Source organism: Dasypus novemcinctus, chromosome 10 (genome assembly GCF_030445035.2).
Source record: "Dasypus novemcinctus isolate mDasNov1 chromosome 10, mDasNov1.1.hap2, whole genome shotgun sequence".
In the NCBI taxonomy this organism is placed as follows: Eukaryota; Metazoa; Chordata; class Mammalia; order Cingulata; family Dasypodidae; genus Dasypus; species Dasypus novemcinctus.
The window spans coordinates 81,076,838-81,086,509 of record NC_080682.1 but is presented as its reverse complement, the minus strand read 5'-3'; the positions used below and the strand labels follow the sequence as shown (position 1 = coordinate 81,086,509).

General features: G+C 40.2%; 1 pseudogene; it reads left to right on the top strand.

Moving 5' to 3' along the window:
• The first annotated feature begins 2,171 nt into the window (after positions 1 to 2,171).
• Positions 2,172 to 3,270, top strand: LOC131280304 (zinc finger CCHC-type and RNA-binding motif-containing protein 1-like; annotated as a pseudogene).
• The last annotated feature ends 6,402 nt before the right edge of the window (positions 3,271 to 9,672 follow it).

Below are 9,672 nucleotides of genomic sequence, written 5' to 3'. Positions count from 1 at the left end.
ACTTAACCATCTAAAGTACAATGATCAAGTTCAAGAAACTTAACATGAATATAAAGCTTAGTCTACATTCCAGTTTTTTTCATATGTCCAAATAATGTCCTTTGGGGCCAGCTTTATCTTTTAACAGTTGGACAATATAACCTCTCTTAGTTTAAGTTCCTTCATCTGAATGACAGCGCCCACCTCCAGGGTAACTGTAAAAATTCCTAGCACAGGGCTAGAATCTTGATAGCTACTCACTGAAGAGAAATTGGCTCTGAATTTAGAAAATAAGTATTTATTGAGCACCTACTATGTATCAGCAATGATTCAAGGTTATGGGGGGTATGAGAATTAATTAACTAAGCTTTTGCCTTCTAAAAATATTTATTCTTTTATCTATTTGGAGGTGGTGGCAGAGTGAACAAGGGTATGGAAATAAACTAAAAAATAAATTAACATTTGTTAAGAGCCTACTGTGTGATAGTCATTCTGCTCTACATTTTATCTGAATTATCTCATTTTATCCTTAAAAAAACACTGCAAGGTATTATTCAATCCATCATACAGAGGTGTACAGATAAGAAAACAGGCTCAGAGACACCTTACTTTTGCCAAGATCACACAGCTAGTATGTGGCAGCCTTGGGATATGAAATCTCCAACCTCCAACACTCTCCCCCTTCCCCATGGTTAGAAGCCAGCTGGCAGGAACTTCCTCATCTTACCACAGCCGAACCACAAATCTGTCTCTGCCAGCATCTATCCTGCTCTTTTTCTTCTTGTTTGAAGGAGAAAGTATGCTTCTTGGTATCAGATGAATTCTAGATCATGTAATTTCTCTAACCTTCTCTAGCCCTCATATCCTTCTCTAACTCTCACCCTATCTCTCTACTTCTCATCGCATTCAAGCTCTTTGAAAAAGTCTTCGTTACAAATATATTCCATCCACTTCCTCACTTCTTCTTCACATTGACCCATTCCATTCTGTTTTCTGCTTTCACTTCTCTGTATAAACTTCCCCCGGTCAAGGTCACTAACGACCTCCATGCTTTTGTGTGTGCGTGTATGTGTTATTTCTTTATTTTTAAAAATTCTTTTCATAGGGCTAAATTATACTGATAGATGTTCTTGTTATTCTTTTTTTTTTTTTTTTAAGAGCAGGTCTTTATTATTTTATTTTATTATTATTTTTTCTCCCCTCCCCCAGTTGTCTGCTCTCTGTGTCTATTTGCTGCGTGTTCTTCTGTGACGGCTCCTATCCTTATCAGCGGCCCCGGGAATCTGTGTTCTTTTTTGTTGCGTCATCTTGTTGTGTCAGCTCTCCTTGTATGCAGTGCCATTCCTGGGCAGGCTGCACTTTCTTTTGCGCTGGGCAGCTCTCCTTACGGGGCGCACTCCTTGCGCGTGGGGCTCCCCTACACGGGGACACCCCTGCGTGGCAGGGCACTCCTTGCGCGCATCAGCACTGTGTATGGGCCAGCTGCACACGGGTCAAGGAGGCCCGGGGTTTGAACCTCAGACCTCCCATGTGGTAGGCGGATGCCCTAACCACTGGGCCAAGTCCGCTTCCCTATTGTTGTTATTCTAAATAAAAAAACAATAGACTTAAAATATCTTTATTGAGATATAATTCATATATGATAAAATTCACCCTTTCAAAATGTACAATTCAATCGTTTTTAGTAGATTTACAGAATTGTGCAACTATTGACACAGTCTAAGTTTAGAACATTTCCATCACTCTCAAAATAAATCCCATACCTATTAACAATAACTCCCCTTTTTTCCCTAATCCCCCCAGCCCTAGACAATCACTAATCTACTTTCTGTCTCTATAGATTTGCCTATTCTTAAACATTTCATATAGATGCAATCAAACAATATTGAGTCTTTTGCGACTTCTTTCACTTAATCTATTTTGAATGTTCATCCATGTTGTAACATGTATCAATACTTCATACTTTTTTATGAATGAACAGTCTGTTGTATGGATATACAACATTTCATTTACCTCTTTATCAGTTAGTGGGCATTTGGGTTTTTCCCTCTTTTTAGCTAGTATGAATAATGCTGCTGTGAATATTCATGTACAAGTTTTGCATGGACGTATGTTTTTTTTAATTTAATTTTTGTTTTTTAAAAATACTTGGATTACATAAATGTTACATAAAAAATATAGGGGAGGAGGCGCGTCCGACTGCAGTAGGGGAGAGACGGAAGCGCTGTCATCTTCTCGACTTGGGCGCCTCACTCTCCCGGGACTCGTGATGCCAGAGCTGCCGCGTGGGGCGAGAAATAGTCGGGGTTGAGCCCCAGCTGGGCCGAGGGCTCGCACTCTTCTGGTCTCTCGGACAAGACTCACCTGAAGGAATGAGTGGTGGATTGGCTCCAAGTAAAAGTACAGTGTATGTAGCCAACTTGCCCTTTTCCCTAACAAACAATGACTTATATCGGAACAGGAAGAAAGGCTTGAAGACAGGAAATAAGGCTAAGAGGGGAGAGAAAGTGAAACACAGAAGCATTAGCCTTGGACAGGAGATTGTGAGGATGAGCTGTGGATGCCAATGAGTTTATAGAAATGAAACACCTCCATTTTCTTCAGGAAGCAGGAGTTGAGGTCATCTGCTAAGTAGAAGATATTTTCCAAGTATGGCAAAGTTGTAAAGGTTACTATAATGAAAGATAAAGATACCAGGAAGAGTAAAGGGGTTGCATTTATTTTATTTTTGGATAAAGAATCTGCTCAAAACTGTACAAGAGCAATAAACAACAAACAGTTATTTGGTAGAGTGATAAAAGCAAGCATTGCTATTGACAATGGAAGAGCAGCCGAGTTCATCCGAAGGCGAAACTACTTTGATAAATCTAAGTGTTATGAATGTGGGGAAAGTGGGCACTTAAGTTATGCCTGTCCTAAAAATATGCTGGGAGAACGTGAACCTCCAAAGAAGAAAGAGAAAAAGAAAAAAAAAGAAAATTCCTGAACCAGAAGAAGAAATTGAGGAAGTAGAAGAAAGTGAAGATGAAGGGGAAGATCCTGCTCTTGACAGTCTCGGTCAGGCCATAGCTTTCCAGCAAGCCAAAATTGAAGAAGAACAGAAAAGATGGAAACCCAGTTCAGGGGACCCCTCAACTCAGATGATTCAAGACGCCCAAGGATAAAGAAAAGCACATATTTCAGTGACGAAGAAGAACTTAGTGATTAAGATTAATATTTATTATGTAAATATCATAAAAATAAAAAACCTTATAGTGCAAAAAAAAAAAATATAGGGGATTCCCACATGCCTTGCTCCCTATATCTCCCACACTTTCCCTCATTAACAACATCCCTCATTAGTGTGGTAAGTACATTGGAATTGATGAACACATTTTAGAGCATTGCTACTAAGTGTGGATTAGAGCTTACACTATAGTTTACACTCTCTCCTGCACAATTTTGTAAGTTATGACAAGATATATAATGGCCTGTATCTGTCATTGCAATGTCATTCAGTACAATTCCCAAGTCTGGAAAATGCCCCTGTGTTATACTTGTTTTTCTCTTTCGCTGCCCTCGGACTTCTAGTGGCCATGACCTTCACATCAGTGATAAAGTTTTTTCCATTGCTAGAATCATAATGAGTCTATAGTAGAATACCAGTAAGTCTATTTTAGTCCATAGTTCATTCCCCAATCCTGAGGGTTCTGGGATGGTGATGTCCACACCATCTCTAATTAAGAGGAGACTTCGCTCCCATAGGGCTGATAGTTGGGACTCTCTTGCTTGCATTTGTAGACACTCTTGGTTCCTCGGTATGGTGGTTGTCCATAATCACCTCCTCATTAGTTGTCCTGGGTGAGGACAATGAACTGGAGAGTAGGTGTTGCAATTCCAATGAGATTCAGGGCCCATCTGGTATATGGACAGCCTAAAGAATTAAGTCTCTTGGGCTTACACCTACCAACCCTAGTACTAATTATAGGTTCAACTAGAAGGACAGAAGAAACTACAGTTGTGGGGAAACCACAACTGAGTCCAGCTCTGTCACACTGGAGAGCATAAATTCCAAAGTAGGACCCACTGGCAATGCACCTAATTCCTGAGTTATCTGCCCTGACTATAGTGTCTGGATGTCTCAAGAGACCTCAGGAGCCCTGCTATTTGGGGTAGTATCATTTGACATTCAGTGAGATCCTGCTGATTTGGGCATAAGCGTAACCTCTGGGATGACCTCCTGATTCACTTTGAAGTCTCTTAGCTATATAAACTCATTTGTCTTTACCTTTCCCTGTTTTGGTCAAGGTCTTTTTCCAGTTGCATTGCTAGTTGGTGCTTGGTATTAATCCCTCAGCACCAGGAAGGCTCCTCCCCTGGAGTAGGGAAGGTAATATATTTATATGCTGTGCTCAACTTAGAGAGAGGCCTCATTTGAGCAACAAGGAGGCTCTCAGGAGGTAACTCTTAGGCACCCCAAAATACTAGGCTAAGTTTCAATTTCAAGAGTTAAGGTTCATCAGCACAGTCATCAACACCAAGGGACCATCAATGGACCATCCACCTTCACTAGACATTGCCCCTGTACTTAGAGGATTCTTGCTGTTCCATTAGAAAATGTGGCAGAATTCCCTAAAATGGGAATTTGATATTCTTTCAGTTATTGTGTGACTCCCCACCCACTGTGACAATGCTCCATGAACATCTGAACATATTTTTTATGCCTTATATGTATGCACAGACAAGCTTCCTCCCATGTGTCCCCCATCACTGATACCCACACCAATGATCCTCCCCTGCCACAGTTGTAACCCTTCTGTGATCCAAAACCTCTTCAAAAATGAAGCCAATAAAATAGCCAAATACAATGAATAAGAAAATGAAATAATAATGATAGTTTTAAAAATAAGAAATAAAAGACAAAAAATATTTAAAAAGATAAAAATTTTGGGTTAATAAAAAATAATGGAAAATACTTTAAAAGCTTTTTTTGACATTTTGCCTTTCATCACAGTAAGATCTGTTGTCTTGTATATACAGTGCCATTTTCTTCCATTTTCCCCTCCAGTGTCTTACTTTTTTCAATTTGTCTTCAAAGAGGTTTTAGGTTACAGAAAAGTCACGTACCAAATACAGGCGACTCCCGTATACCCAACATCCTCCCCCTTTTCCCCCTTCCCCTATTAATAACATTGAATACGTGGATAGTACATTTGTTACAACTGATGTACAAATATTGAAACATATCTACTAACTATGGTCAATGGTTTACATTACAGTTTACATTTTGGGCCATGCACTTTTGTAAATTTAGCCTGTATTCATCATAGCAAGATCATGTAGAACACTTCCATTGCCACCCAAATGCCTCCTGATCCATCTATTCCACTCCTCCCTCTCTCTCCCCTCAGACCCAGGGCAACCTTCACTCCTTGAACGGCAAGATTTAAAGTTACTTCCAACAACACTGAGGGCTTGACACACTGATCTGTCCTCCCCTATTAGACACCATCCATGCTCTCCAGAGACTCCTGCCCCTCTATTTGAGAAGATAGCAGGTTTCCTCAGGATGGGAGTCCACCACCTTCCCACTCATTATGTGGGTCTCCACCTACTGATATAACACACACTCCCTAGAAGCCTGCCCCAGATGTGCCCTGTCCCAAATGCCCCCCACATCCAACACCCTAAACCAGTAACCTTCCCTTGCCATGTTTGCCAAAAGAGCATTCCCAACATTGAAATTTCAACCAGGTACCCACCAATTCCATGTTTACCTGCTGCTTCCCCAACCTTCCCCCCAGTTCCATGGGCAGTCCATCCCACCCTCCCCCCCTGCCAAACCAGCCCCACCCCACCCAATAGTATCACTGCCCCACTGTCATGCCTCTCCACATTTTATTTACCTTTTTATCAGTTAGTGGGCATTTGGGTTGTTTCCTCTTTATGGCTAGTATGATAATGCTGCTGTGAATATTCATGTACAAGTTTTTGGGTGGACATATATTTTATTGTTTTTGTGTGTGTGTGTATTTTTTAAAAGATTTTATTTTATTTATTTCTCTCCCTCACTCTTTATTTTTGCACTTGCTCTCTGCTCTCTGTGTCTGCTAGTCTTTTTATTCAGGATGCACTGGAAAATGAACCCGAGACCTTCCATGTGGGAGGGAGGGACCCAATGACTTGAACCGTCTCCATTCCATGCACATGTTTTTGTTCCTCTTGGGATTGCTGAGTTATATAGCAATTTTTAGGAACTGTCAAACTTTTCCTCTGTGGCTGCACCATTTAACATTCCTACAAGCAATACAAGAGGGTTCCAATTTCTCCACATTCTCTAAAGCACTTGTTATTGTCTGGTTTGGTTTTTAAAATTATAACCATCTTGGTGGGTGTGAGGTGGTATCTCATTATGGCTTCCTTGCCCCAACCTCTCTGGCCAGAAATTCCAGTACAATGTTGGATGGCAGTGATGACAGTGGGCATCCTTGTCTTGTCCCTGATCTTAGAGAGGAAGATTTCAGTCTTTCACCATAGAGTGTGATGTTACCTGTGGATGTTTTCATATACAATTTTATTATGTTTAGAAAAGATCCTTCTAATCCTAGTTTCCTAAGTTTTTATTTTCTTATATGTTGAACCACTGTTGCATACCTGGGATAAAACTCACTTGATCATGGTATGTAATTCTTTTAATGTGCTGTTGGATTTAATTTGCAAGTATATTGTTAAGGATTTTTGTACCTACATTTATAAGAAATATTGGTCTGTAATTTCCTTTTCTTGTATCTTTATCTGGCATTGCTATTAGGGTGATGTTGACCTCATAGAATGAGATAGGTAATGCTCCCTCCTATCCAACTTTTTGGAAGAGTTTGAGCAAAATTGGTATTAATTCTTCTTGGGAAGATGGGTAAAATTCACCTATGAGGCTTTCTGGTCCTGGACTTTTCTTTCTTGGGAGTTTTTTTTTTTTTCAGGAGGACCGGGGATTGAACCCAGTACCTCATACATGGGAAGCAGGTGCTCAAACCACTGAGCTACACTTACTTTATTTATATTTAATTATTTTTAACTTATCCCCCACCCTTCCTCCAGATGGTTCTCTTGTTTGTTTGCTTGCCTTTTCCAGGAAGCACCGGGAATCAAACCTGAGACCTCCCACATGGGAGGTGAATGCCCAACAGCCTGAGCCATATCCACTACCCTATCTGTATCTTTTAATTGGAGAGTTTAATCCATTAACTTTCAGTGTTATACTATAAAGGCAATACTTTAGTCATTTTTGTCCTTGGTTTTTATGTCATAGCTTTTTTTGACTCTCCTTTTCTATATAGTTGATCTTTTGTGATGTATATGACTTATCCCTTTCTCATTTCTGTTTCTGTATATTTAAAAAATAATTTCCTTGTGGTTACCCTGGGTTATATTGTACAACCCACATGTGTAACTTAATAATTTGAAAATATTCAAATTTAGTTTCAATAATATACATATTTTCTGAATCTTCATTTCTTCACACTACTCCACATCATTCTCTCCAGGCTTTTCCTTTCATCCTGTAGAACTACCTTGGTTAATTCTTGTAAAGCATTCCTTTTATTGACAAATTCTCTGTTACTGTTTGTCTGTAAATATTTTAACACTTCCTCATTTTTGAAGGGCAGTTTTGCCAGATAAAGAATTTTCGGCTGGCAGTTTTTCTCTTTCAGTACCTTAAATATCTCATACCACTGCCTTCTTGCCTCCATGGTTTCTGATGAGAAATCGGCACTTAGTCTTATTGAGCAGTCCTGGAATGTAAGAATTGCTTTTTTCTTGTTGCTTTAAGAATTCTCTCATTTTCCTTGGCATTTGACATTCTGATTAACATGTGTCTCAGAGTAGGTCTATTAAGATTTACTCTGATTGGAGTATGTTGTGCTTCCTGGACATGTATATTTATGTCTTTCATAAAAGTTGGGAAATTTTCTGCCATTATTTCCTCAAATAGTTTTTCTGCCCTTTACCCTTTTCTTCTCCTTCTGGGACATCCCTGACATGAATGTTTGTGTGCTTTGTATTGTCATTTAAATCACTGAGACACTGCTCAAATTCTTCTATTCTTTTCACTATCTGATTTTCTGACTCTCTTATTTCAATTGCCTTGTCTTCTAGTTTGCTGATTCTCTCTTCCGTCTGTTCACATATGCTATTGTATGCCTATTTATTCAGGGTTCTCTAGGGAAATAGAACCAACAGGGGATATCTGTAAATGGTATGAAATTTTATAAAACTGTCTCACATGACTGTGGGGATGTGCAAGTCCAAATTCCATAGGGCAGGTCTTTGTGGAATTTCCCAGGATCAATGACTATTTGAAGTAGAGATGGGGATTCACTCTCTGACTATTAAAATCACTTCTCCTTTAAAGACCTTCAATTGATTGGATGAGACAGCACTCATTGTTGATGGCAAGCTCCTCAGTTGATTGTAGATGTAATCAGCCATATATGTAACTAACTCACTGATGATTAATGTCCATGAAGTGCCATTGTATTACAATTAGGTCAGTGCTTTCTTGATCAAACAACTGGGCACCATTACCTGGTCCTGCTGATACATTGGCCTAACTATCACAGTTCAAGCCTTGTCAACTTGGCAGCCATACACATCACCTTAAATAATACTTACTCTCTAAATAAAACAATAACAGAATTATGTAACATATATTTCTTTTCCACATAACAATACTCAGCTGTCTTGCATACAAATGGAAATGCATGAAATTCCTCTAGAACAGTGTACAAGTCCTTGGGTAATATTCACTTTTAAACTAGACATCCTTAAATGTCTAGTTCCCACACATCATTTGCTATGAAGTGGGTTTCTTGATCAGAAGCAATGCTGTGTGGAGTGCCATGGTAGTGAATAAGATATTTTGCAGCGTCTTCTTTGTCTGCTTCTTTTGTTGTCAGTGGCATGAGAATCTGTGTTTCTTTCTGTTGTATCATCTTGTTGTGTCAGCTCTCTGTGTGTGCAGCACCATTCCTGGGCAGGCTGCACTTTCTTTCACACTGGGCGGCTCTCCTTACGGGGCACACTTCTTGTGCGTGGGGCTCCCCTATGCGGAGGACACCCCTGCATGGCACGGCACTCCTTGTGTGCATTAGCACTGCGCCTGGGCCAGCTCCACATGGGTCAAGGAGGCCCGGGGTTTGAACCGCGTACCTCCCATGTCGTAGATGGGCGCCCTAACCACTGGGCCAAGTCTGCTTCCCCTCATTGCTTTTGATTTACTGTTTTGCTAGGTGGAAGCAGTTCTAGTGGCTTCCAATTCTGTAATAGCCCTCACTCCACAAGTCTGAAATCCAGTGTGGGGATTCTGCCAGTTACTGAGTATGTCTATTCCAATTTCGCATTCAGAAACTGGGGAAATAATCACAGAATGGGGTTGGTGACCCACTGGACCCACTGTGAGACCTCACCTGAGCTAAAACTCCATCAATCACATGATCTTCATAAACCCCTACTCTGACTGATGGAACCACACTGACATTTGGAGTTTCCTGACATTAATGTCACTTCTGAACCAATGTCTAATAATCCTGAAATGTCTGATCATTTCCTTTTCCCCAATTCATCATTCCTCTGGTAAAAGGCCGTAGGTCTCTTTGGGGAAAGCTAGGAGGAAGACTAACAGCATAAATTTTGGCAGTGTAACAGGATCCTTCC